The sequence below is a fragment of the Acinonyx jubatus genome, chromosome A2 (assembly GCF_027475565.1).
Source record: "Acinonyx jubatus isolate Ajub_Pintada_27869175 chromosome A2, VMU_Ajub_asm_v1.0, whole genome shotgun sequence".
NCBI lineage: Eukaryota > Metazoa > Chordata > Mammalia > Carnivora > Felidae > Acinonyx > Acinonyx jubatus.
The window spans coordinates 57,502,163-57,528,131 of record NC_069383.1 but is presented as its reverse complement, the minus strand read 5'-3'; the positions used below and the strand labels follow the sequence as shown (position 1 = coordinate 57,528,131).

Below are 25,969 nucleotides of genomic sequence, written 5' to 3'. Positions count from 1 at the left end.
TGGCTTTATGTTTAAAGTGAAACAATCTATTGGAAAACAGATTTTAAAGGTATTAGTATTTCAGTGAAAGGAGCTGAAAATTAGAAAAAGTCAGGAAGCCAATTATAGAAAGAAGAAAAATAATACATATGATAACTTGTGTTGGATAACGTGTGCTATTGGATCTCTGAATTTCAATAAAATATGTCAAAGTAGAGTTCATTTTCCCTTCTGTTGGGAGAACTGATAATCCGCCTCCCCATCTGCCTTCTTACCTTTCTTAGTTGTCTTTCTTTCATATTCTTTTCTCCTGCCTAACTCCCAAGAAGGACTTGGGATTTATATAATATGTTTTAAAAAATAAAATACATGACGAGGAAATGAAAGAAAAGAAGGGAGATTAGATAACGCAAATGTCCTTGGTATATATACTCAAGTTCTGTAAAGTTGCTAGAGAAGTAGATTTGGCTTTGAACTTCTTGGTAGCAAGTCTTTTTTCTACTATGAGATGACTCTCCTTCAGCCAAACTGATTAAGTCACCGCCCTGTTTGAAAAATGTCAGAGACTGTCTATAGCCTCTACCTGAGGGACACAAGGACCCCACACCCTTTTCTTGTTAGTCTTTCTTTTCCTCCTCCATGCACCACGAGCCTGTTCTGGTCACCACATGAAGCTATGTGCCTTCCCCAGTTCCTGCTTTTCTGCCTGTAGACCTTTGGGTGTGACTTTCTCACTGTTGGGAGTGCCCTCCCCTTCATACCAACACACCTCCAGTCCTTGGGAAATTTCTTTATTTATTATTCAAGGCATGCCTCTGTTTCATTCTTCTGTGAAGCCTTCCTTGGTGATCCTGGGCTTCTCTGATACCTGTTACCTCACTGGAAAAGGAACTTATCTCCTATAGCTGGGGGGTTTTCTTAGTCATAGCTTAGTAATAAACTAAGCTCTTTGAAAGCAAGAGACATCTTTCTAAGATTTTTTTTTAAATGTGAAACAGTTGGTTATTTGACTCATGGTTCCTTGATTAGCTAATATGTTGCCTAGCACATAAAAGGAGCCAAATAAGTGAAGAACAAAGGATATTTTGTGAGGAGGCTGATAAACTATCTTTGGAGTGAGGGGAAACAGTTGAAAATATGTCAGTAAAACCAAGGTGCTTGATCTCTGTGGTAAATCATGTCCCCTCCCTTTGTTTCTTCTTATTTATTCTTTTGTTGACTTTCTGTTCTTTTAACTTCTTCATGACGGTTTTGAGCTGTTCTTTTGCTTCTGTTTAGGTGCTACCCATTGAAATTTTTTGTGTCCCTCTAGGGTGTCTTGTCTATTCCTTAAACAATAAACAGTGCAAGAGGGTGGTTATCCTTTGCAAGAACTGTGGCCACATACTGAGTTCCCTAAATGTTAAGTCCAAGTTTGGAGCTGCTGTAGCTAGCACAGTAGTAGAAAGTCAACCTACCAGCCTTTTGCCTTTTAGTAACTTGAACTTGAACTCTCCCTGTTTCAATACTTACAAGCTACCTCCCACCCCATTAAAAAAATACACACTGTAGGTAAGAACAGAGGAGGGAGTAAAAGTATTTTCAATTGTGGTTAAGCAGCAAATTGTTTTAAGTTGAATTCATTGGTCCAACACCATTTAAACCTTTAAAGTTTTATTTGTTTATTTATTTTGAGAGAGGGACAGTGCAAGTTGGGAAGGGGCAGAGAGAGAGGGAGAGAGAGAGAGAGAGAATCCCAAGAGGGAGAGAGAGAGAGAGAGACAGAGAGAGAGAGAGAGACAGAGAGAGACAGAGAGAGAGAGAGAGAGAGAGAGAGAGAGAGAGAGAGAGAATCCTAAGCAGGCTCTGCACTGCCAGCGCAGAGCCCAATGTGTAGCTCAAAGGAACAAAACTGTGAGATCATGACCTGAGCTGAAACCAAGAGTCAGACGCTTAACTGACTGAGCCACCCAGGTGCCCCAAACTGTTAAAAATTGATGCATTTTTGAGGTGCCTGGGTGGCTTAGTCAGTTAAGCATCCAACTTTGGCTCAGGTCACAATTTCACAGTTCATGGATTTGAGCCCCACATCCTGCTCTGTGCTGACAGCTCGGAGCCTTTAGCCAGCTTCAGATTCTCTGTCTCCTTTTCTCTGTGCCCCTCCCCTGCTCATGTTCTGTCTGTCTCTCTTTCTCTCAAAAATAAGTAAGAATTAAAAAATTTTAAAAAATGGATGCATTCTTTGCAGACTGTATTATTAACAGTAGTAACATTTTTCTGAGGAACTTCCATGAAATATGTATAAAGGAAAACAGCTGGTTTAAAATTTATGACATTTTGATCTCTGTGTTTTCATTTCTTCTCATTTAAATTGATGAACTCATAAGCACTTTAATATGATAGTTGAAGTCTTCATAAAAATTAAATTAGGTTCCTAAATTTTCTGTGTGTCCCCATTAAAGATGTGTTTTGGCTTTATTATTTGCCACTGTTGCAGCATGATATTGGATAGATGGAGTGATCTCTTCCACTGGCATATATGTAGTCATATGGGGTTCCTTTCATATCTGCCCAGGAAGTTCATTACTCTAAAGCTCATGGAAAGAACAGATGTGGAATAGGCAAGTACTGCATATCTTTCACTCACAGCTCTCTGGGGAACCTCTTTGGGTAGGCTCTTGTTTGTCACGCACAAAAGAAGTATGTCTTTACCCTGAGTGATGCAATGGTCCAACCTCCTGTGGGGTAACATCCACTGACAATAACGCCATAACCCATTAGTTGATCGCAAACTCCCTGAATCCATAGGGATTTGCCCCAGTCTAAATGAGTGACTAATTCTTAAACTACACGGCAAACCTGAGGTCCTTGGGGAATTGGGACATGTTAAGGTTGGATTGTTTATTTTGCTTGTTATAACTGTAGGATCATTATGGATATGTTTACATCCTGCTGTCGTTGTATGTTCTTAACCAATATACGAGGTAAAGAGGTTTAGTCTTTTTGCTTCTGCTTTCCTTCTGTTCTTTGTCATCCTACCTCCACCCCATAAAAAAAGTGTCCACACTCATCAGATCTAAGGGAATCTATATCTTTTGCTTTGAATACTTTGTTACTTTATCTGTTACTGAGAAATTATACAAATGCATATTTGAGGTTATTAGTAAAAGCCCACGGACTTAAAACATAAGCTCTGGAAACAAGTGTTACCTGTCATCTATCTGCTGTTCACTAGATCTCCCTTTGTCCCAGTTTCTTTATTTGGAAGATATGTAATGAATTTGTTATATCAATATATAAAAGATATAATTGTAAAAGAGATACTAAAGCATTTAGTGTTCATTTAGAGTTAGTATACACAAATTTGTGCTTTTGTCTCAACTGTGACCTGTAACTATCCTTTTGTGAATGTCACTCTAAATACCCACGTCTGTAGGTCTTTTCACACTGGTGACAAAACCATCATTTCCACATTCTATCACAATTTCTAGTTGTGTCTGTCACTTGCTCAAAAGCTTGTTCACTTTTGAGCAAATGGAATTATGCCATCCCTCTTTTTTATTATATATTGGCCTCCTACTCTGTCCCACCTCCAATAAATGATTGTGTTGCCTTGCTTCACCTTTTGGTGTGTTTTTACACCATTTGCCATGCTGGCATTCTTGTGTGCCTCCCTCTGAATCTGTTCTTTGCCTCTTCTAACTTCTGGTGCCTTAGTTTGTGCAATTATCACTCCAATCTCTGCCTTTCTGTTCACATTGCCTTCTCTGTGTATGTCTAATCTCCCTTTAATAAGGATATATATGATTGCATTTAGGGCCCGCCTGGGTAATCCAGGATAATCTTTCCATCTCAAAATCATTAATCACAATTGAAAAGTCCTTTTTTTTTTTTAACATATGAGATAAAATTCACAGGTTCCAGGGATGAAAATGTGAGTATCTTTTGAGGGGTCATTATTCAACCTACCCTACACACCTGACTAAAATAATGTCTCAAATCCTTCCATTTCGTAATTTCTGTTCATGAATTTGCTCATTCACTCACCCATTCATCAGACTTTTATTTCATGCCCACTGTATGCCAAACACTGCCCGAGGTGTTAGGAATAACACCCTGACCATACTTTTAATTACTTGATTATTTTGTCGATAAGATGTACCATACAGAGTAAACAGAGATACAGGCAAAAGAGACAGTTTGATCCAGACTGTAAGATTAATTCTTTATATGTCTCCTTTTACCTAATTCTAGAGCTTAAGTCACCATCATGCCTCAGTGCTCATAAATTAGTTCAGTAACTATAGAGGCTATGTGTAGCCTATGGGCCAGAAAGTATTTTACAGGAGGGAAAACATATATCAGCTTAAATTCAATTTCAAAGAATGTGTTGAGTACAAAATACAGACCTTGCCCTCTAAGGAATTTATAATCTTATACAATTCTTATCAACCTTTGCTGCATGTCAACATCAACAATAGGGCTTTAGAAAAATATCCCTGCCTGTTCCTCACTACATATCATGCTTGATTTTGATTTTGGGTGGACCCTAGAGGTCTTTTTTTTTTTTTTTTTTAAGCTCATCAGGAAATTCTTACATGCTGCTAGTATTGAGCACAAAGAATCTTTGGTCAAGTAGAAGTGACCTGTAACTAGGAAAACAAAGGCATAGGTACTGTTAAAAATGTAAGTCAGAATGCCGTAAGTTCTATTAAGATAAAAAGAAACAAAATAATTTGTATACTTAGAGGAGGATGAGATCATATCTGTCTCAAGGGAAATTTGGAGAAGGAAGTACACGAAATGTCCTTCACAGATGGGTAAGATTTCAAAAGATTTGGTGTGTAGGAATAGGGGAGGTGGGTGGTCATGGCTAGAGGCAAGGGCTGGGGGCTCACATCTAGGCATTAAATTTCCTTTTGCTTAGATTTTCTGTCCTGGAATCCAGAAGCATCTGAAAAATATAACTTGAAACCTGATCTTCTAATCCATTTCAAAGGCAGTAGAGAAGAAAAAATTTTACTTAACAGCTAATAGGTTGATTTGTACATTAAAAAAATTTAGAAACAGGGTAGGTGGACCTCTGAAATTTTAATCTAGGACCTGTAAATATTAGGAGCAGGCTTCAGTGAGAAAAACAGAGATAGAGGGGAAAGTTTTATTTTAAATGTTTCAAAAGAAGACTGGAAAACAGAAAAGCACAGTAGGAAGCAACAAAAGTAATTATGAAGTTCAAAAATGATAATAGAATTAGTGGGAGTAAGTGATATTGATAGAAAAGATAGTTAACTTTTGCTAATTTTTCCCACAAGCTAGGGGCTTCATTACTATATTGTCTTCATTTCATGGAACTCTTCATAACTCTTGAAGTGTAGGTACTGTTCTTATCCATTTTACAGATACGGATCTTGAGGTTTTGAGAGGTTAAATATCTTGCTCTGTCAAGGTCTCACAGTAAATTGAGTGGAACAGATCTAGGACTCAGATCTAGGAACTCTAATTCAGTAGTGTGTATTCTTGACCATAGTTCTGCTAGTTGTCAGGAATAGCTTGAGACGTAGAGTTGATGAAGAGAAATTTGTCCTAGAGCTAGAAATTTAAGAATCATCTGAATAAAGGTCATAGTTAAAAACATGGGTAGCTTAAAATTAGCAAGCATGACCTTATCAATTAAAAGATGGAAATAAAGAAAAAAGAGAAAAAGAGGAGAGAGGGCCAAGGACTAAGTCACACTGAAACTTTCAGGGACAGTGTCTTATCCCTCTTTAAGGCTGCTGCTAACTTAACACATGATTCATTAAAAAAAAAAAGTTCTTGAATAGTTAAGTAAGCAACTGAACCCATCTTTCCATTCTAAAATTTTCAACCTATGCTTAAGGTTCTACTTCCTAACTTCACTTACTCGAAGGAAACAATCCTAAACACTTTCTTAAATTCTCTTGCCTGTGTTTGTGAACCTGATTTAGTTTCAGATCCTTGGGGTCTTTGTTGGATCCCATTTTTTCCACCTTACCCCATGTTTTCCCCGGTGGAAGAAGGCTACTCTGTAGAGAGGTTATGCCAGTATAAGAGGATTTGCAGAGTGGTTCAGTATTTTTATCCTTTTAAACCATTGGTAAACTAAATTATTGAAAGGATAAATAATACATAAATGGTGATGTGTCTTGGCCATTGGATGTCTTTCTCCTTCTGCTTCTTTTGGAGTTCCTGCAACTTCATTTCATTCCCTGTTGCTACATAGCACACAGGAGACAGCACTATTAAATAACCCAGGAAAATAAAGTTATTGCTGTTGAAATACATAAATTACCTTCTTTTTTGTTACCTGCCAGTATAAGCAGATCAGGCTTCCTATGCTTGCCTGGTTCTTTTTAACCCCCATTGTTCTGCAATCTGGATCGAGCATTATTTATTCGAAGGGTTTCAGGAATTGAATGAAAAGGATTTCAGAATAGCTGTATGGTTGTGTCAGATATTTTAATGCTATAATGTTGTATTTCCTTTGCTGGTGTTTTCAGAATCACATTTTTGTCAATGATTTATAACTTCAACTATTACAAAATTAGCATGATACTTAAACTCTTAAAAAATACCACAGAGCACTAATCTGTAACCTGCCTGACCTATTTTTTTTCTAGTGCTGTAATTTGAATGCTGTGTATAATGTGGTCTTCTTATATAACTCATCCCACCTAACTTTATGAGGAAAATTAATGGAATGGGACTCTCATAAAATCATTTGATTAGAATCAAGGGAAATCTAACTTGCATTGAAGGTCAAGACTGCCTTTCAGAGTAAGCAGTTTTATGGTTCGAAGTAAAACAACTTATTTATAGACAGCAATCAACAAGGCAAAAAAAAAAAATCCATCATTCTGTTTGAAAGACGTTGGGTAAGCCAGTGATTCTTGATTTGGGCTCTGCCTTAAAGTCATCTGTAGCGCTTAAAGGAAACAAAGACAGAACCTGAACTGGAACCACCAACCTCAACAATTTTAATTTATGGACTCCTTATAGGTCTATGCCCGGGTATTCATTTAAACCTCCAAAGTGATTATAATGTGTAACCAATGTCCAGAGCCACTATGAAAAGAAACATCAGGGAAGTACAAAAAAGCAGGAGAAAGTAAATAAATATAAAATTCTTGTTCTTTAGGAGATAACATTTACTTTCTACAAAACGGCAATGTTGTTTTATTAGTTATGAAAATTAAACACTTGTTCTCCTATTTTGAAAGCATGCAAATTAATTTCATTTAGATATTAATTGTTACAAGGATATGTGAGAATACATATTGATGTGTTTAAAAAAGCCCTTTTCCTGTGTTTCTAAATGTACTTTTTTATGTTTAAGATTTTTGAAACTCAACTGTGGATCTAGCTGCTCCCCCCATCATAAATCATCTGATTTATTAACTGAAAATGTACATTAATTTACAAATGAATAATTTAAAGTCAGAGGAATGAATGTGGCAGTTTCAGTCAATGACAAATTCATTGATTATCTTGGGCATTTCTTTCTCCATAAGGAAAGTTACTGTTTCAAAATGATGTTTGGTCACTTTGTGCAAAGTATCTTGATCATTCTGGGCCTGAATTGCTTTCTCCGCAGGACTAAGGTACCACACATTGCTGAATAGCAGAGACCACGTATTGAGTGTTCCTTATATTTCACATTCTAAATGTGCCAAATACTTTGTATGTGGTATTTCATTTATTAAAGTGAAAACCCTATAGGGTAAGGGCTATTTTCTAGAATCCCCATTTTAAAGATGAGAAACCCCTTTCAGAGATAGATAAGATGTCCAAGGTTGTGCATCTGCTTAGGGTCAGGGTGTGAATTCAAGCAGTCAACACCATGGGCAGTGGTACAAAGTGACAGTAACTCAATATAAAGACAAATTTTTCTGTTTAACCAGTTGGTTAAGATCAGAATTTAAAGCTTGTATCATCTTTACAGAAACGCTTTCCAAAAAGACAGTTCTGATACTTCCCAAAGGACAGCAGATTTTTCTGTTGTAGCTAACAAGAAACAGGTGTGCTGTGGTGTTAGCATTCGTGACTGGCACTGGACTAGCAGGAGGATGGGTGCTCTGTGGTGCTGGCTGCGTTTTGAGGAAGGAGCAGTATTTTCCAAACTTCCTCAGGCCCATAAGACTCTTCCCCACTCTTCACTTCCAAATCGTAGGAGGGAAAACTTTGTGTGAGGGCAAGCATGGAAGAGAGCTCATCTGGAATAACATGAATGGGCTTGATGAGTGTGGGTGGTGGAAAGCTCAACAAACTTGTGGTCAGAAGACCTCAGTTAAATTCCCCTGGCTCTGACACTCATGCCATAAAAGTACCTCAACTTTCCTGAATCTTAGTTTTCTCATCTTTAAAATAGAAATGATGATAGTAGTAACCGAATTCCTTGACTCAAGTAGCTGAATCAAATGAGACAATATACTGTAAAAACTCTAAGGGATAAGGTGTTTTTAATACTGTTAAAGTTAATAAAGCAGATTTTTCTTTTCTAGCTGGAAGCCTTTATTTAACGGGCAGAATAGAAAAAACAAAACAAAACAACAAAACAATGAAACTCGAAGAAACTTTAATTCTACAATACCACTTGATTTTCAATGTCCTCTACCAGAACACTTGGACTTTATCTTCACACAAATGTTCAAAACCCCTAGGCATTTAAGCTGTCTCTAAGTGCACCAATTACTCTTTAATGGCCAAATCCCATGATCTTTTTTCAGTCTTCAATAGAATTGTCATAGCAGTAGTAATTCATTCATTCAACCAGTGTATGTTGAGTGCCTACTGTGTGTCTGGAATGGTTTTAAATCATTGAACATAAAAGTTGGTGAAAAGAAAAGCAGAAAAACAATGAAATTGTCCTGTTAGTCACCTACTATGGATCAGGTGTTACAGGTCATTTCATTTAACCCTTACAGCAATCCTGCAAAATTTTTTACTAGCATAATTTATAAACAAATATACTAGGATTAGAGAGCTTAAAAGATGTGTCTAGCATGTGCTAGCAAGAAGATGGTAGAACTGGGGTTAAAACCCTATTTCCTGTCCTTACAAATGATCTTTCTTTTAACCATTCATTTATGAATTCATTTACTTATACTGTACCTAGTCTAAATTCTTTTGACCTTCTTTCTTTCTATGAACATCACAGATATCTCCTCAGCCACTTGTGCTTAAAACAATGGTGCCACTTTTGAAACTCTTATTCTGCTCCCCTGCACATCAAGTTGGCTTGGATTTTGACTCTATTTTCCGTTTTTGTTGCTAGCCTTTAGCATTCATTACTTCTGGCCACAACTATTGTCATAGGCTTCCAGCTAATCTCTCTATTTTTAGTCTCTCCTGCATTCAGCCTAATTGTACAATGCTGCCTAGTAAAGCACTGCTGCTAAAGCACAAATCTAATTATTTCCTTTATCAAAACTCTCCATGGCTTGCCATGGTCTATAAAAACTGTCAGTACTTATGAGACATTTCTAGTGTCCATGGTATAGGGCGAACCACATTTCTGGCCTTCTCCTTCAATGTGCTCCTTCCCATACATGCTAACAGTGTTTTTCAGTCTTGTCTGATAGGAATCACATGGGGCTTATCAATACACAAATTCTCAGGCCCCACTTGAACCTACCTAGATAGAATCCTTAGGGATTTACAAGTCCTTGTGGTAAAACCAGCTGGTACTCTGGTAGGCTCTGAGCACAGGGACACAGTTGTGACCACCCTGGGACTCTTGCTACCACTGAGTGTTGAGGAAATCAGCCAGTACTGTCTGACATTATGACACTTAGTCATATTTGAGGTGTCCTGACCACCCTTTTACACACGTCACTGAGGTGTAAACCAAGTGCCCCCAAACCCAAACGTTAATTAAAGTGAGATCTTGAGAGAAGTGATTTTCTCATATTTGTGTGAGCATGAGATATTTTTATGTGCCCTCATATGGAATACATAAAGATTAACTTGTAAATAAATGTTGAGTTAATATAAGGATTGTCTCATTTCTAAATTATACATATATAATTTATGTATATAGTTTTATTATATATAATTTCTAATTTATATATAATTATATGTAGTTTCTGGATATAAATTAGATATTTGTATATATAAGTATATACAAATAAATAACATATAATATAAGCATATAAAATAAATAATATATAATCCATAAAAATATAAATTATAAATATATAAATATATTTATTGATATATAATATATGACATATATTATATAACATACAATTTCATATATGTGAAAGAGATAGAATGTACCCAGGAAAGAGACATATACATATATAATTGTATATAATTATGTATATGCATAAATGATTATGGGCATTTATATATAATGTATATGAATATATGTGTTTGTCTATAGATACACACATACACATATATGGCTTTTCTTTCAAAAAAGGACATAAACTGGCTTAGAAAAAGATCTTCAGTATTGCAAAATAAAAGACATTAACAATAAGATTATGAAATAAGAGAAAAATGATGACCAGAAAGTAAGATGGAGTAGAGGTATTATTCTGTAACACCTCTACATTACCATTGAAATGGCTACTAAATAGTATATTGAAATAAAGATCATTGCTTTTCTTTTTTTCTTTATCCTTCCCAATTTGTACCACTAATAAGCAAAATTACCTAGTTTTAAAAATCTCCTATGTTACCACACTACATATAAACACATTTCTTTATTCTCAGTAATACCCATTTTCCCCAAATTCCTTTTAAACATAGTATTTTTATGAACTGCAAATTTCAAAATTGTGAGTAAAATAGCATGCAATTATTTTGTTTTGGAACACAAAAATATCTAGATCTTTTGGCTATCATACAAGTTAGGCTTGAAAATAAATATGGGTAGACGTTTAACTGGAAATTGAAGAAATCATTTCAAAACCCCTACATAAAATGAGATATTTAATTATATACTGTGAATGTGACCATTTAATCTGAATCCTAATTCATTTTTTCTTGCCTGCATCCATTCATTCACAGCATGTTTATTAAGTACCTACTATGCAAAGTGCTGGAAAAGATGTATATTTTTAAAATTTTTGCTACAGCCTTGGAGAGCCTGGGTGGCTTAGTCAGTTAAGCATCCGACTTTGGCTTAGGTCATGATGTCACAGCTCGGCTGGTGAGTTTGAGACCTATGTCAGTCTTTGTGCTGACAGCTCAGAGTCTGGAGTCCACTTCACATTCTGTATCTCCCTCTCTCTCTGCCCCTCCCCCTGCTCACGCTGTCTCTCTCTCTCCCTCAAAGAAAAAAAAAAGTTAAAAAAAGTTAAACAGAAACTTTGCTACAGCCTTAGTACTCACTGAGTCACAATGACTTTCTCAGAGCTGAAGAAAAGTAAATCAAATCTGTATCTCCGTTCCAGGTTAATTTGCTTCAACATTAAAATACTTCTTTTTTTTCATATTGGTTTTATATTTCAAATATGTAGGTATCTTTGTTCTTTTGTTAGCTTATGAAATATTTTTTGAGAATTACAGTCGTACTATGTCTGCCATGAAACCAGTGTCTCTACCATTTTACTAGGTAGAGTGTTCTCTTTTGCAAGTGGGACAGGCTAGTTTAGGATCTGTGCTTTTAATTAGTTTCCTGACCTGCTTTTATTGTATCAGCATTCAGGCTTTAGTCATCTCTTATTCAGAGGGTTTTTACATGCTATGTGTGTTTGTACTTGGCTCTTGGAGTACTTTCTTCCTTGGTAGGAAGAGCCATGCTATATACACCCTAGAAGAGGCAGTGAGGAAGGCTGTTGTTGCCCTTGGTTACAGCTCTCTAGCAAAAAGAGGCTGGGCTTTGAAGCTAGGTAGATTCGTGTTTAAAACCAGTCTCCCTCACTTGCTCACTTTTTGATCTTGGACAAATTATCATTTCTGAGCCACAGTTTTCTCATTTGTAAAACATGGAGATTATTGTTTATCTCATGGATTTCATTGATGGTAAAAAATTTACTTCCCTTTCACTATCAAGAAATATTTGTCGAGTATAATTAAGTGATAATATTTGTGGTATTTCATATATCAAACTAATTGCGATCACTTGTTTTACCTGTCAGTTTCCTGTTATAGGCCCAATGTTTATGGCACCTCCAAATTTGTATGTTGAAGCCCTGGTTCTCAATGTGTTGGTTCTTGGAAGTGGGGCATTTGGGAGATAATCAGGTTTTTTAAATTTAATTTAATTTTTTAATTTTTGTTAACGTTTATTTATTTTTGAGACAGAGACAGAGCATGAACGAGGGAGGGCCAGAGAGAGATGGAGACACAGAATCCGAAACAGGCTCCAGGCTCTGAGCTGTCACCACAGAGCCTGACGTGGGGCTCAAACCCACAAACCGTGAGATCATGACCAGAGCTGAAGTCGGACGCTTAACCGACTGAGCCACCCAGGCGCCCCGAGATAATCAGGTTTAGATTAGGTCATAAGAGTAGGACCCTCATGATGGGATTAGTGCTCTTATAAGAAGAAGAGAGAAAGATCTTCTTCCATGAGCATGTACCAAGAAGGGCCATGTGAGCATGCAGAAGGAAGGTGGTTATCTACAAATGAGGAAGAGGACTCTCACCAGACGCTGAATCTGCCAGCACCTTGATCTTCGACTTCCCAGCTTTTAGAACTGTGAGAAAAACATTTATGTTGTTTCAACCCCCCAAGCTGTGGTATTCTGGCATAGCAACCCAAACAAACTAAGACCACCCTTTTTTTTCAATTTCTTACCAACTCCTCAGAGTAAGAGGTATAGTTTACATCTTTGCTGAGGATTCCCAGTATTTAGTGTACTATCTAGTACATAGGACTTAATAAGGAAGGTGTTGAATACTTCTTCATCTTCATGTTCTTATCATCCTTAGCCTCAGCGAAGGCTCTCCCCACGACTCGTCCACAAAAACCCATGATGGTTTAGACAAATAGGCTAATATAAAAACCTACAGTTTGATCAAAAGGTTCATAAGGAAAACAATGGAATATAGTTTCCACTATGAGGTTGGGTATAAAACTGAGTGCATTTGGATTCAAGCTCTGTCATTTATTAGCTGTGTTAGGAAGGGAACTTACTTAACTTGACCAACTCAGTTTATTTTTAAATAATCTTGACAGGCTTGTTTTGAGCATTATCACGTAATAAAAGAAATGTGAAGGTTTTCTGAATAGTTTTATCATTCTGTACCATTATTTAAATATGTTTACAGTGTTTCTCAATTCCTGAAAGAATGACTTTAAACACCCAGAGAACTCTTTTTTGAATATCATTCTTTGTTTCAAACGTATTTCCTTGTGGCAGGAAGCGATAAAAACACATGGCACTGACGGCTAGTGACTGAAGAGGAAGTTAATGGTGTTTGTTTTTCCTCCAGAATTAGTAGTTCAAAAATTAAAAATAAAAATGTGGCTTGCCAAGTTTGGAAAATGCACAGAATGCTTTGATTACAGGATTACAATGGACCTAATTTTTTGACATTAATATTTCTTTCATGTTTATAATTCAAAGTGCTTTTTAAAGTTAAAACTTTGAGGCTTTACATTTTATTTTATAAACTGTCATGAATAAAATATCCAAATGCTATTAAATACATGTGGAATTTACTTCTTTACCCGGTAGACTTAGAAAGCAAGAGAAGGTTTACAAAGTAAAGCAATTTGAAATCACTTGACAAGCACAGATGATGCTGTTAGGATTCCATGTCTCGATGGTAATGCCTTTGAGGAAACAATGTTTTAGATGGTTTTTAAGCTATAATGGGAAGAAGTAAACAAGACCTTTCCCTAGCTATGTACTGAAAAAACCCCGATTGTGATTGGGAAGTATTGTTTGACTCAAAGCCAGCTCATTTTTCACCAGAGACTCCTGCACACCCACAAGTTTGGGCCATTACTAAAGATGGTGAGGATGAGGTGGGATGAAGAGGGGGGTCTGCAACAGACGGCATCCAATTAAGAAAATCTACAAAAGTGACAAAGATGCTATTCTAGAAACTTAGAATAATTTTATTTCAGGGAACAAATTGTGTAGTTTCGAAGGGAGAATACAACTACTATGAAATATCTTTCATTTAATTAAAACCAAGGTTTATGTGGTTTGCTGCTGCTGCGTGAGTACCATTTTGACTTTTGTTTAGTTATTGCTGGGTGGCTTACAGAGATTCAAATGTAATTTATTACGGGTTAAGGGAGTTCCTTTGGTAAATGTTTAACTTTTTATTGCAAAATCCCCTGTGTTCACCTCTGCTGTCAGGTGGGGCAATAGTTGTACACCCTGGGAAAATCACTTCTAAATCCTGGTGAAAGTATTGTGGGTATTTATTGTGAGGAAGAAGGGAAAGATGTTACAGGGGTTATATCATTTCATTCAGTAATTAGCTTTGGAAAGGTCATTGAGGACCTAGTATTTAGGAGTTGTGGATATTTTTAGATCGCATCTACATAAAATCATGATCTTTCCTTTAATGAGCTAGAAAGAAATCATATAGTCCTGTGTTTTCTGCATGTCACATGGGCTCTTATCAGGCCATGGAATCAGTTTTGTACTTGCAATTAAATGGTTCAATAGAATAGACCATATTACAAGATACCAGAGTGCACATGCATTATAAGATCAAGTATTAATTTGTGAAAATTGAAATTGTTTTTCTATAGACAAATATGTTTCTATATATACATATAAATATATTTCATTTAATATGAAATGAAGTTTTAGTGTGAGTAGCAAATGAGGAAGTTGGAAATTACTGATTGAATCCTCACATTTCTCTGATAGGATACTAAAAGAGACTACTTCTGGTTTATTTGAGTAGGTCTCACTGAGGTGACTTATCTATATCATCTGGCCTGTCTTCTGTTAGAATCTTTGTTTTGATCACCTTCTCATCATTTACATTTCACCCCCATACTTAAAACTTTCTGTATTTTTGTCAATAGGATTTGAGTCAAAGATGTTGATTCTGGGGAAATTAATCTTCACTTAGCCTCTGAGCACCTTGCTGCGGGTTGGTTGTTACTGGGGATGCCAAGTGGAAAAGAATAAACCTTTACAACTGGCTCTATAGATATTTTGTATATTTTCCATAGGTTAAGTATGGTGGAAAGTTGGAACAATAATAAATTTCATCAGTACATACAGGTACTGTGTATTAGCTTCTACCACTTGCTCAGTTCAGTTCAACAAGTATTTCTTCAGCTCCTACTTTGTCCCATGTATTTTCCCATCCACTTACTGCCTCCTATATGTAGTTAATTAAATTGATCCCTCACTTTGCTTGTGGGATATCCCAGCAGATTTACCGAAGTACATGGTGTTTTGGGGTTCTTTGTCAAAGATAATAAAGATGTAGCTCCAGGTTTTTAACACAATATTACACTTTGGGACTCTGTTGTGTTTGGTCTAGAAATGCTCCTGAAGTCAACCTTTCACTCATTCAGAGGTTCCACGATGAATAAAGTTCACACAGACTGTTTTTCTCTGTCTTACTTTCATAACACATTGATTTTTATTGAAATTTCTCCTTGTTGTTATATACAAAATGTCAGTGCTGGAGATTCTTAATTTGTATTCTGATAACTTGAGAATTAAGGCAGCAGGACCAAGGGGACCAACTGCCTGGATGCCATATGAGGTTTTCTCATGCTCACCTTGTTACTCCTTTTTACTGGCCTTTCTGTATGGCAGTTACTGAAGGTGATGTTCTGGTCTCTGCCTTTCTTTCTTTTGTTCTTTTCTTTTTCTTTTTCTTTTTCTTTTCTTTTCTTTTCTTTTTCTTGTCTTTTCTTTTTCTTGTCTTTTCTTCTTCTTCTTCTTCTTCTTCTTCTTCTTCTTCTTCTTCTTCTTTGAAGTATATGAAGTGTATTGTTTTGTTTAGTTTGGTTATTAGTTGAATATTGACCATATAAGTCATTGCCTGATGCAGGTACAGCATCGGGGAAGAGTCCCCAGATGGCACCATGAGCCTGCTTTTTCTTGATGGGTCAGTACAAAGACGAATACCCATTAGGCCTAAGCAAATGAAGGATGATGTATAAACAGAACCTGATCTTTTTGGTGGGTCTAGAAAAGCTGCCTTTTTTTCTTTTTTAAATTCTCAATATTTTTAATCTTCACTAATTTGAAAGATTGAATATGATAGTTTGTAGTCATTTTTACTTGCATTCTTATTAGTGGTTTTGAACATTTTTCCATGTATTTATTGGATTTTCTTCCCCTGTTTTCAATTTGTTTGTACCCTTTGCATATGTTTCTTTTAGACTATTTTTTATTGATTTTAAAGAGCTTTTTGTATATTATTGAAATTATATTTTATATAACAGTAAAATACACATAACATGAAATTTACCCTTTAACCCTCTTAGAGTGTGTACTTCCTTGGCCTGAAGTATTTTTACATTATTGCACAGCTGTCACCACTATCTTTAGAACTTCTACATCATCCCAAAGTGAAAAATAAAAAAGCAACCATGCCACAAAGTAGGTGGCAGTGTCTTACCATACATGTATTGTGCAGGCCTGAGGACATCTTTTATCCTTGGCAAGGAATGTGCTAACCTCTTCTCCTTTCATACAAGGATAGAAAAGCGGCTTGAATGATGTAATCCTCTCATTGTTTTTCTGAATCCAAAGCTTCCTTGATTATTGCTACTTCACTTTAAGAGATGTACTTATACATTAAATAAACAGGTGAAAATATGTTCTCATATGACCATCTTACTGAGCAGATTCTGTTTTGTTGAGTCTTTATAGTTCCTACACTTTAATATACTGGTGTTTGATGTTTTCTTTGCTTGCCAATGTGGTATTTCCAACTGTGCATGGAAATTAATTTTCTATTTGAATAGACAATTCCAGGAAACTATCTATTAAGTTTATAGGAGGCAAAGAGAATGTTCTTTTACAATTTTTTCCTGGTATTCTTGGCATTACAAGGGGAGTAAAAAGGTTGATATAAGAGTACATGATTGGCAGTTTATTTTTTGTTTTTAACTAATACTACATAAGTAAAATAAACTTTGCCACGGATCACAAAGATGGTCAAAAGTAGAATGTGTTTGGCAATGAGAACTCACCCTCCATTTAACAAAACAATCCTAAATGGATCTTCCATGGATTCTAAAACCTTTCTTGGGCAATAGATCCCCTTCTGTATCTGACTGGTTCTGTGAAACTCAAAATCTAAGGTCCATAGAATATTCCAAAACCCCAGGAGCCAGGTGTGTTTTAGAATTGAGATTTTATCAGTTGTGTTTTTTTTTTTTTAATTTTAACATTTACCAGCTTTGGAGTTAAAAAATTTTTAATTCCAGTATACTTAACATACAGTGTTAATAGTTGTTTCCGGTATACAGCATAGTGATTCAACAGTTCTGTACATTACTCAGTGCTCCTCATGACAAAAACATTCCCTTCACCTATTTCACCCTTCTCCCTCTCCACCTCCCCTCTGGTAACCATTAGTTTCTTCTCTGTAGTTAAGAGTCTGATTTTTAGTTTGTCTCTTTTTTTCTTTGTTTCTTAAATTCCACATGTAAGTGAAATCATATGGTATTTGTCTTTCTCTGACTGATGTGTTTCACTTAGTATTATTCGGCCATGAAAAGAAAGAGATCTTGCCATTTGCAGCAACATGGAAGGATCCAGAGGGTATAAAGCTAAGAGATTTTATCAGTTTTTTAAAAGGTAGCATGGGACATAAATCCTGTGTTACATGGCATGTCACTTTTATTTTTTATTTTTATTTATTTTTATTTTTAAAACTTTATTTAGCCTTTTAAAAAATCTTTTCCTTTTTCTTCAATTTACATTTTTGTTAGTTAACATTCGGTGCAATATTGGTTTCAGGAGTAGAATTTAGTGATTAATCACTTACATGCAACACCTAGTACTTATCACAAGTGCCCTCCTCAGTACCCATCACCCATCCAGACTATTGCCCACCCACCTCCGTCTGTGAACCCACACTTTGTTCTCTATCATTAAGAGTCTCTTGTGGTTTGTTTCCCTTTCTTCTCTTTTTCCTCCTTCTTATATGTTCCTCTGTTTTGTTTCTTAAATTCCACATATGAGTAAAATGGTACAATATTTGTGTTTCTCTGACTTATTTCACTTAGCATAATACATTCTGGTTCCATCCATGTCATTGCAAATGGCAAGACTTCATTCTTTTTGATGGCTGAGTAATATTCCATTGTATGTATACACCACATCTTCTTTATCCATTCATTAGTCGAGGGACATTTGGGCTGTTTCCATAATTTGGCTATTAGTGATCATGCTGCTATTAACATTGGGGTGCACATACCTCTTTGAATCTGTATTTTTGTATCCTTTGGGTAAATGCCTAATAGTGCAAATGATGGGTCATAGGGTAGTTCCTTTTTTTAGTTTCTTGAGGAACCTCCATGCTGTTGTCCAGAATGGCTGCACCAGTTTGCAATCCTACCAACAATGCAAGAGGGTTCCCCTTTCTCCTCATCCTTGCCAACACCTGTTGTTTGTTTGTTGTTAATTTTAGCCATTCTGATAGGTGTGAGGTGGTATCTCATTGTGGTTTTGATTTGTATTTCTTTGATGGTAAGTGATATTGAGCATCTTTTCATGTGTCTGTTAGTAATTTTGATGTAATTTGGTAAAGTGTCTATTCATGTCTTCTGACCATTTCTTAACTATTTGTATTTGGGGTGTTGAGTTTGATAAATCCTTATAGATTTTAGATACTAATCCTTTATAAGATACTATTATAACCCTTTATAAGATACTAACCCTTTATAAGATACTATTTAGATACTAACCCTTTATATGTTGTTTGCAAATATCTTCTCCCATTAAGTAGGCTGCCTTTTGGTTTTGTTGTTTCCTTCAGTGTGCAGAAGCTTTTTTTCTTGATGAAATCCCAATAGTTCTTCTTTGCTTTTGTTTCCTTTGCCTTTGGTGATGTGTTCTAGTAAGAACTTTCTACAGCCAAGGTCAAAGAGATTGCTGCCTGTTTTGTCCTGAAGTATTTTGATGGTTTCCTGTGTCACATTTAGGTCTCTCATTCTTTTTCAATTTATTTTTGCATATGGTGTAAGAAAGTGGTCCACTTTTATCCTTCAGTGTGTTCCTGAAAGACACAGGATTTTTTCCAACGCCATTGTTGAAGAGACTGCCATTTTTTCCATGGGATATTCTTTCCTGCTTTGTCGAAGATGAGTTGGCCATTTAATTCTGGGTCCATTTCTGGGTTTTCTCTTCTGTTCCATTGATCTATATGTCTGTTTTTGTTCCAGTAGCATACTGTCTTGATGACTACAGCTTTGTTATGTAACTTGAAATCTGGAATCATGATGCCTCTGGTTTTGTGTTTCTTTTTAAGAATTGCTTTGGCTATTCAGGTTCTTTTGTGGTTTCATACAAATTTTAGGATTGTCTGTTCTAGCTCTGAGAAAAATACTGGTGATATTTTGGTAAGAATTCATTATATATGTAGATTGATTTGAGTAGTATGGACATTTTACCAATGTTTGTTCTTCTAATCCATGAGCATGGAATGCTTTTCCATTGCTTAGTGTCCTCTTGAGTTTCTTTCATAAATGTTCTACAGTTTTCAGAGTATAGATATTTTCCTTCTTTAGTTAGGTTTATTCCTAGGTATCTTATTGTTTTTGGTGTCATGTCACTTTTAATGGGGTCTGGGACAGTTCCTCATAATAAAAACATTTAATATTTATTTCTGCAGTGAAATTCATAGCTATTAATACTAAATGAGGTTAAAATAATAAATAATCTCCTGTCTGTTTAGGCCAGTTTTTATTGCCAGATGAGCTTAGATTTGTCACCAAATGAGTAATGAAAATTCTTTGTTCCTTATGGTCATCGATAAGGGACGAATAAAAATCTACCTGTATTTTAGGGATTTCCTAGTCTCTCAGTTAGAAGTGGTGTGGCTCCATGCTCCAGCCATGTTTGCTTCTCCTCAGCTCCACACTCAAGTTCTGGACTTACTATTCTCAATATGACAGATACTTTTGTTTCTAGGGCTCTGTTCCTATTACTCAATGATACTTTTACTGAATTTAATCTCTTACTTTTAAGCCATTTTGTGCCTGGATTCTGATCCTTAACACCCAGTTAGTTTGCCAATGTGGTAAATGTCTCATCATATCTTATATGAATATATATGAATATAAATGTATATGTGTGTATATATGTATCTATATGTATATATGCATATGTATATAACTGTGTATATATGTATAATATATATGTGTGTGTGTGTGTGTGTGTGTGTGTGTATGTGTATGTTCACTGTTTCTGTTCTTTTGCACTGGTTATTTTCAGTACTTGAAATGCCTTTTCCTCCTGTTAAATTTATCTCCAACCACATTATTCTACTAGGAATATTTAGTTTCATCCTCTGTTATATTCTCTATATTCCCTTAGAGCACTGTATCTACCTTTGTTACAGCATGCAGTACATTGTTCCTTAATTATCATAGTAATTATCTCTCTCTCATATTAGACTGTAAGGCTTTTAGAGTAGCGCTTCTTTGTATGTCTATTGCCTTAAACAGTGCTTGGCACAGCAGAGTTTCCAAGATTTTCAACCCAGCATAAATAGAAGGTGTGTGTTTGGAAGTGATAGGGTGATATTGGGAACCAGGGAAAGAGGGATGTGCAATAGAAATAAATTCATGGGAACACCTGGGTGGCTCAGTTGGTTAAGTGTCTGACTCTTGATTTTGGCTCAGGTCGTGGGATGGAGCCCTGTGTCCACCTCTGCACTGGTGGTGTGGTGCCTGCTTGGGATTCTCTTTTCTCTCTCTCTCTCTCTCTCTCTCTGCCCCTCATCCACTCATGCTCTCTCTCTCTTTCTTTCTCTCCAAATAAATAAACATTTAAAAAAATAAATAAATTCATGAACAAGACAGAGTAGTTTAGAATAGCAGTGGTTTTGTTTATTTTAAATGTACATGAGGGCTAGAAACTAAAAGATTCATGTGGTTTGGAGAATTAGGAAAACTTCAAAAAGGAGTTGAAACTGGAGACAAAGCTTGGCAGGTGGATGGGATTGAGGTAGGCAAAGAAGAGTTCGCATGCTTTCCAGAGAAGGGGAAGTATGTTGCGGAGGGAATGGGTGTGGATGAGAGAAGAAGATATTTAAGCTGTTGGCCGGTTATAATGTAAGTACTAAATTAGGAGATTGATAGAAGAAACAGGTCAGTAGGCAAAGTAGGGCTGGATTATATAGGGCAATATATTGTAAGAAAAAGAATGGATCTTTTTAGAGTAAGATGTCATTGTGAATTAAGGTATATAGAACAGGGATGATATGACAAAAACATTTCCGAAAATAAATGTATCCACAGCATATTCACTGATGCGTGAACTAAAGGAAGGTGAGGGGGCTGGTTTACATCCTTTTGCTAAAACCAGTAGGGGATCATAAGGACCTGATAGGAGATGATGGTGGTGAGACCAAGAATAGAGAAAACAAGTGTGACTTTTGAAAAGTAAAACTGTGGTGTGATGGTGAATTTTTTGCATCAATTTGACTAGGCCACTGGGTGCCAAGATATTTGGTCAAACGTTATTCTGGGTGTTTCTGTAAGAGTGAGATTAACATTTTAATTTGTAGACTGAGTAAAGCAGACTGAGTCTCCATAATGTGGGTGGGCCTCATCCAATTAAGTGAAGGCCTGAATAGAACAAAAGGCTGACCTCCCCCAAATAAGAGAGAATTCTGCCTGACAGCCTCTGAACTGGAACATTGGTTCTTCCCGGTTCCACAGAAGCCTTGTTGACCTTCAGACTCAAACTGAAACACCAGCTGTGCAGATTTTTGGACTTATCAGCCTCCATATTCTGTGAGCCAATGCCTTATAATATGTCTCTATTTCTCTGGAGAACTCTGACTAATACATGTGGGGTGTGGAGACTGACTAGATATGGATGCTACAGGTGAGGGAGGAATTAAAGCTGACTAAAATTTAGGACTGAGAATTCTGGAGAATAATAATGGTAGCAATAGGGGAAGTTGAAATAGGCAGTCAGTTCTGAGAGAGAATATGTTTGGTTTTGTTTCTGTTGACTCTGAAGTGATATTGGAAATTCGAGTGAAATTGTTACACGCAGGTGTAGTAAGGTGGGTAGCTCCTGTGGGTTAGGCTGAGTAAGGCATCTTGGAATCCTGTGTAAGTGAACAGAAGTCATCTGACAGAACAAACCCCATAGGGGAGTGAGAGAGAGGAACAGAGGGTAAGAATGTGATTCTCGCTCTCCAGGCGGGAATTACCGGCTTAGAGAAGAAAGATGAGTCAGTACACAAAAACTTGGTTGGGGACAGAGTTCGCTCTTGACATTGGTTTGTCTGTATGTGCATGAGAATGTAAGCTCCATGAAGCTGGTGGTTTCCCCCACTCCTGTTTCTCCCATTTTAAATATTGTGCTTTGGATTTGTGAGATCACCAGACCATTACTTTTACCTTTATTTTTCACCTTAAATGAAAAATGAAACAGGAAGTAGGATTTCTTTGCTGTAATTTTGACTTGGCATTTAAGTAGGTATATAGAATCCGGTTTCACATTTTAATTCCTAGGACTTTGATTTCCTTTTCCAAAAATGTGAAGATTGGTTTAAGAAATTTTAGGATTTTTTTTTTTTTTTACAGCTGACAAATACTGGGGAAAAATATCTATATGTCAAAAAAATGTTCTAAGCTGCAAAAGTGGCCTTGGGTAAATTCAGAAAATAAATTTTACAGCAAAACTTCCTCATTGCTATTTTGGAAGTTTTTATTGATTTACTATTAATTAGATTATTATAATATATTAAATAATTCAAAGTGTATAATCTTGTCTAAAAGCATCTTTGGACCAACAGATTTCCTCCTAAATTTTAAAGATGTGATTAAAAAATTCTTGGGGTGCCTGGGTGGATCAGTCAGTTGAGTGTTTCACTTAGATTCAGGTCATGATCTCACAGTTCATGGGTTTGAGCCCCATGTTGGGCTCTGTGCTGACAGCTCGGAGCCTGGAGCCTGATTCACATTCTGTCTTTCTCTCTGCCCCTCCCCTGCTTGTGCTCTCGCTCTCTCAAAAAATAAATAAATAAACATTAAAAGAAATTCTTTACAGGGAGCCTACCCCTATTTTATATAGCTTTAAGTTAATATAACTGTAAAAAGTATTCAGAAAACAAAAACAGACTAGCATTAATTTTTCTTTAACTCCAACACTGTAAAGAAATTTCAAGTTCTTATGGTATTTTTATTCTATTACTAAGTCTTCTAACTCTTAAAATCTCATACAGTCAACTTACACAAAGAAAAAAAAAGAGAAGAATCATTGGTTAAAGTGATCATATATGTTTACTATGCCTTATTCAAAATTATATTGTACCTCCTAATGTGTTTCTAGATCTGTGTTAACATCACAATACCCATTTTTAATCAGTTTTGAGTATTTGGTCAATGTGTGATATTTAAATTGTAGTCAATACCCTTTAACAATATTTTGATTGTACAATGTGAAACATGATGAATTTCTAAGAAGTTTGGAAAAAATAAGATCTTTCTATTTAAAAAATGTACAGTGTATATGTTGATATAATATGTGACACAAAAACTATTGAACAGATGGAGAATAGGTGCCATCAGCTTTAATCCGGAGACATTAAAATACTAATATTAACAAAACCAACATTTTTTTTATTGAATGGCACTTGTGCCCCCAGGATATTGTGTGTTAGGTATTGTAATTCTAATTGTGTGCCTTCCTACTTTCTGGTAAGTAAGGGGAGACTGTCTTTGGCCATTCTTTCTTATTGACCATTTATGTGCAAATTCCATAAGGAAATAATCTGCCTTCAACAACAAGGTGCTGACTTTTTTTGTCATTTAATGTCTATTTTGTTTGCTTTGAGGCTGTCTTTAATTGAGGACAGTTGATAGGTGAGAAATCTCTTGGGAAGGTAATCAGATACGTGCTTTTATGACAATTCTTCTATCTACAAAATGATATCTAGAAATAGTGTATTTCCAGTAGTGATACTTGAAAATGATTTATTTTTACTTCCTAGAGTTTCCCAAATTTCTGGATTTCTTATGAAGGTGAGTAATTTATCCTTGAATTTATTTTACTTTTGTGTCTATTTATATTCAAGTCATTTCGCCATTCTTGTTGGTCAGCCAACATCTTAGTTCTGTTTGTGTTGTGTTTGGGCATGAGGATTTGCTCTGCAATCAGATATAGAAGATATTACGGGCACCTGGGTGGCTCAGTCGGTTGAGTGACCTACTTCGGCTCAGGGCATGATCTCACGGTTTGTGACATTTGTGAGTACGAGCGCCGCGTCGGGCTCTGTGCTGACAGCTCAGAGCCTGGAGCCTGCTTCGGATTCTGTGTCTCCCACGCTCTCTGCCCCTCCCCATTCATGCTCTGTCTCTCTCTGTCCCAGAAATAAATAAACATTAAAAAAAATTTTAAAGATATAGAAGAGATTAAAAAATAAAAATACATATTTGGGAACATAAAAAAGCATTAGAAAAACTTTTTTAACATTTCTGTTCCGTTTATAAGTCACACTAATGACTGCTTTGCTTCTCAGTAATTTTCCATTTGTAACATTTTATACCTGGATACACAAATGTAATGCAATTGAACAAGAAAACAATTATCTGTCTGGTGGAAATAAATGTATTTATCTCATTGAAACAATTGACTTGTTTAAAAATACACAGAAGTTCTGTTCAGACTGCGGTTACCTGTAATTTGTAAAGAATTTCCAGGAAAGAATTAAAATCCTTTGATGTAATGGGATCAGCTATTGAAGCCATTGGTTGTGAATGATAAATTTCCATTCAGAATTCCCCTGTCATAGAAACCTCTGTTTGGAATCATTTTGGTTTTGAGAGCTTTTTTCAATAATCTCTGAGTTTTGGCTGGATCCCTGGAAAACTGCACGCAAAGGCTGTATCTTCCAGTGAAAGCTTCATGTTGACTTGTGGGTTCTATGTCAGTGGAACGTTTCAGTGCTTTTTGGCCTGGCTCAAATGTTTCTTGGCATTTTCTGAGGAGTTTGTCCCATCCCATCTATAGGATCACACTGGATTCTGGATAAATTCTTAAAGCCATCATTCATCTGCAAGCTAATTTGGGATTTTATTGGGTTTTGGAAGTGGCCTAATACCATTGGGCAATTGAGGATTCAATATTTTTAATACTATTTTCAAGGACATCCTACTTTAAAAATAATACAGGGAAAAACTACTTTTCCCTTAGTCCAGTAATTATTTTTCTGTATCTGATCTTTTCACAGAGGTCAATGTCCTGTTTTAATTTCTCAGTGTATTTTTTACTCTCTTCACCAGTTTCTAAAATTACTGCAGATCAACAACATTTTCATCTTTCTTAGAGAGTGCTCTGGCTCTGGGCTGACTTCAGTCTTGTGATGTGGGACTGATGTGGGTTTTCATTTTTCACATTAAAAGTACTGCCACAGCTAGTTACTTTTAGTTATAACATCATAGAATGTTGGTGCCCATAGGTGCCCTGAAGATGGCCTTGTATAGCCCTCTTGTTTTGCACATCAGGGGAACCAGGCCCAGTTCCTTAGCTCGCACTGGAAGCTTAGGGTGGAACCTGTGGCCACTTCACAACAGAACTGGTATATAGGAGCACCCCCTCACCCCCTACCAGAATGCTTAAGATCCACCCCTATTCCCTGTCTCAGGTTTTGTATCTTAAATCTTAAATCTTAGTTTTCCCTAATGCTTTTTAAATAATTCCCCATACTTCCTATGAATTTGGAAAACCAGCAGGAAAAAATTTGTTTTATGTTTGGTTGGGATTTCGGAGTGTTACGCATGATACCATTCTCTTCATGTTTTGAGCCATCAAGAAATAAATGTAGGAAAGTGAAAGGGATCAAAATTACTGCCTTCTTACAAATAATGTTGGGTTTGGGACCACATGGTAGACTCAAGGCTAAAGGAGGC

At 36.2% G+C, this 25,969-nt stretch overlaps 1 protein-coding gene and 1 non-coding gene across 2 annotated transcripts in view; one reads left to right on the top strand and one right to left on the bottom strand.

Annotated features, from left to right (window-relative positions):
* Nucleotides 1–25,969, top strand: part of LOC128314990 (uncharacterized) — a 309,163-nt gene that overhangs the window by 79,806 nt on the left and 203,388 nt on the right. The gene's annotated exons all lie outside the window — the stretch shown is intronic.
* Nucleotides 16,440–16,566, bottom strand: LOC113603114 (U6atac minor spliceosomal RNA). The gene has a single exon (XR_003424666.1). It is a non-coding gene; the product is annotated as a U6atac minor spliceosomal RNA (small nuclear RNA).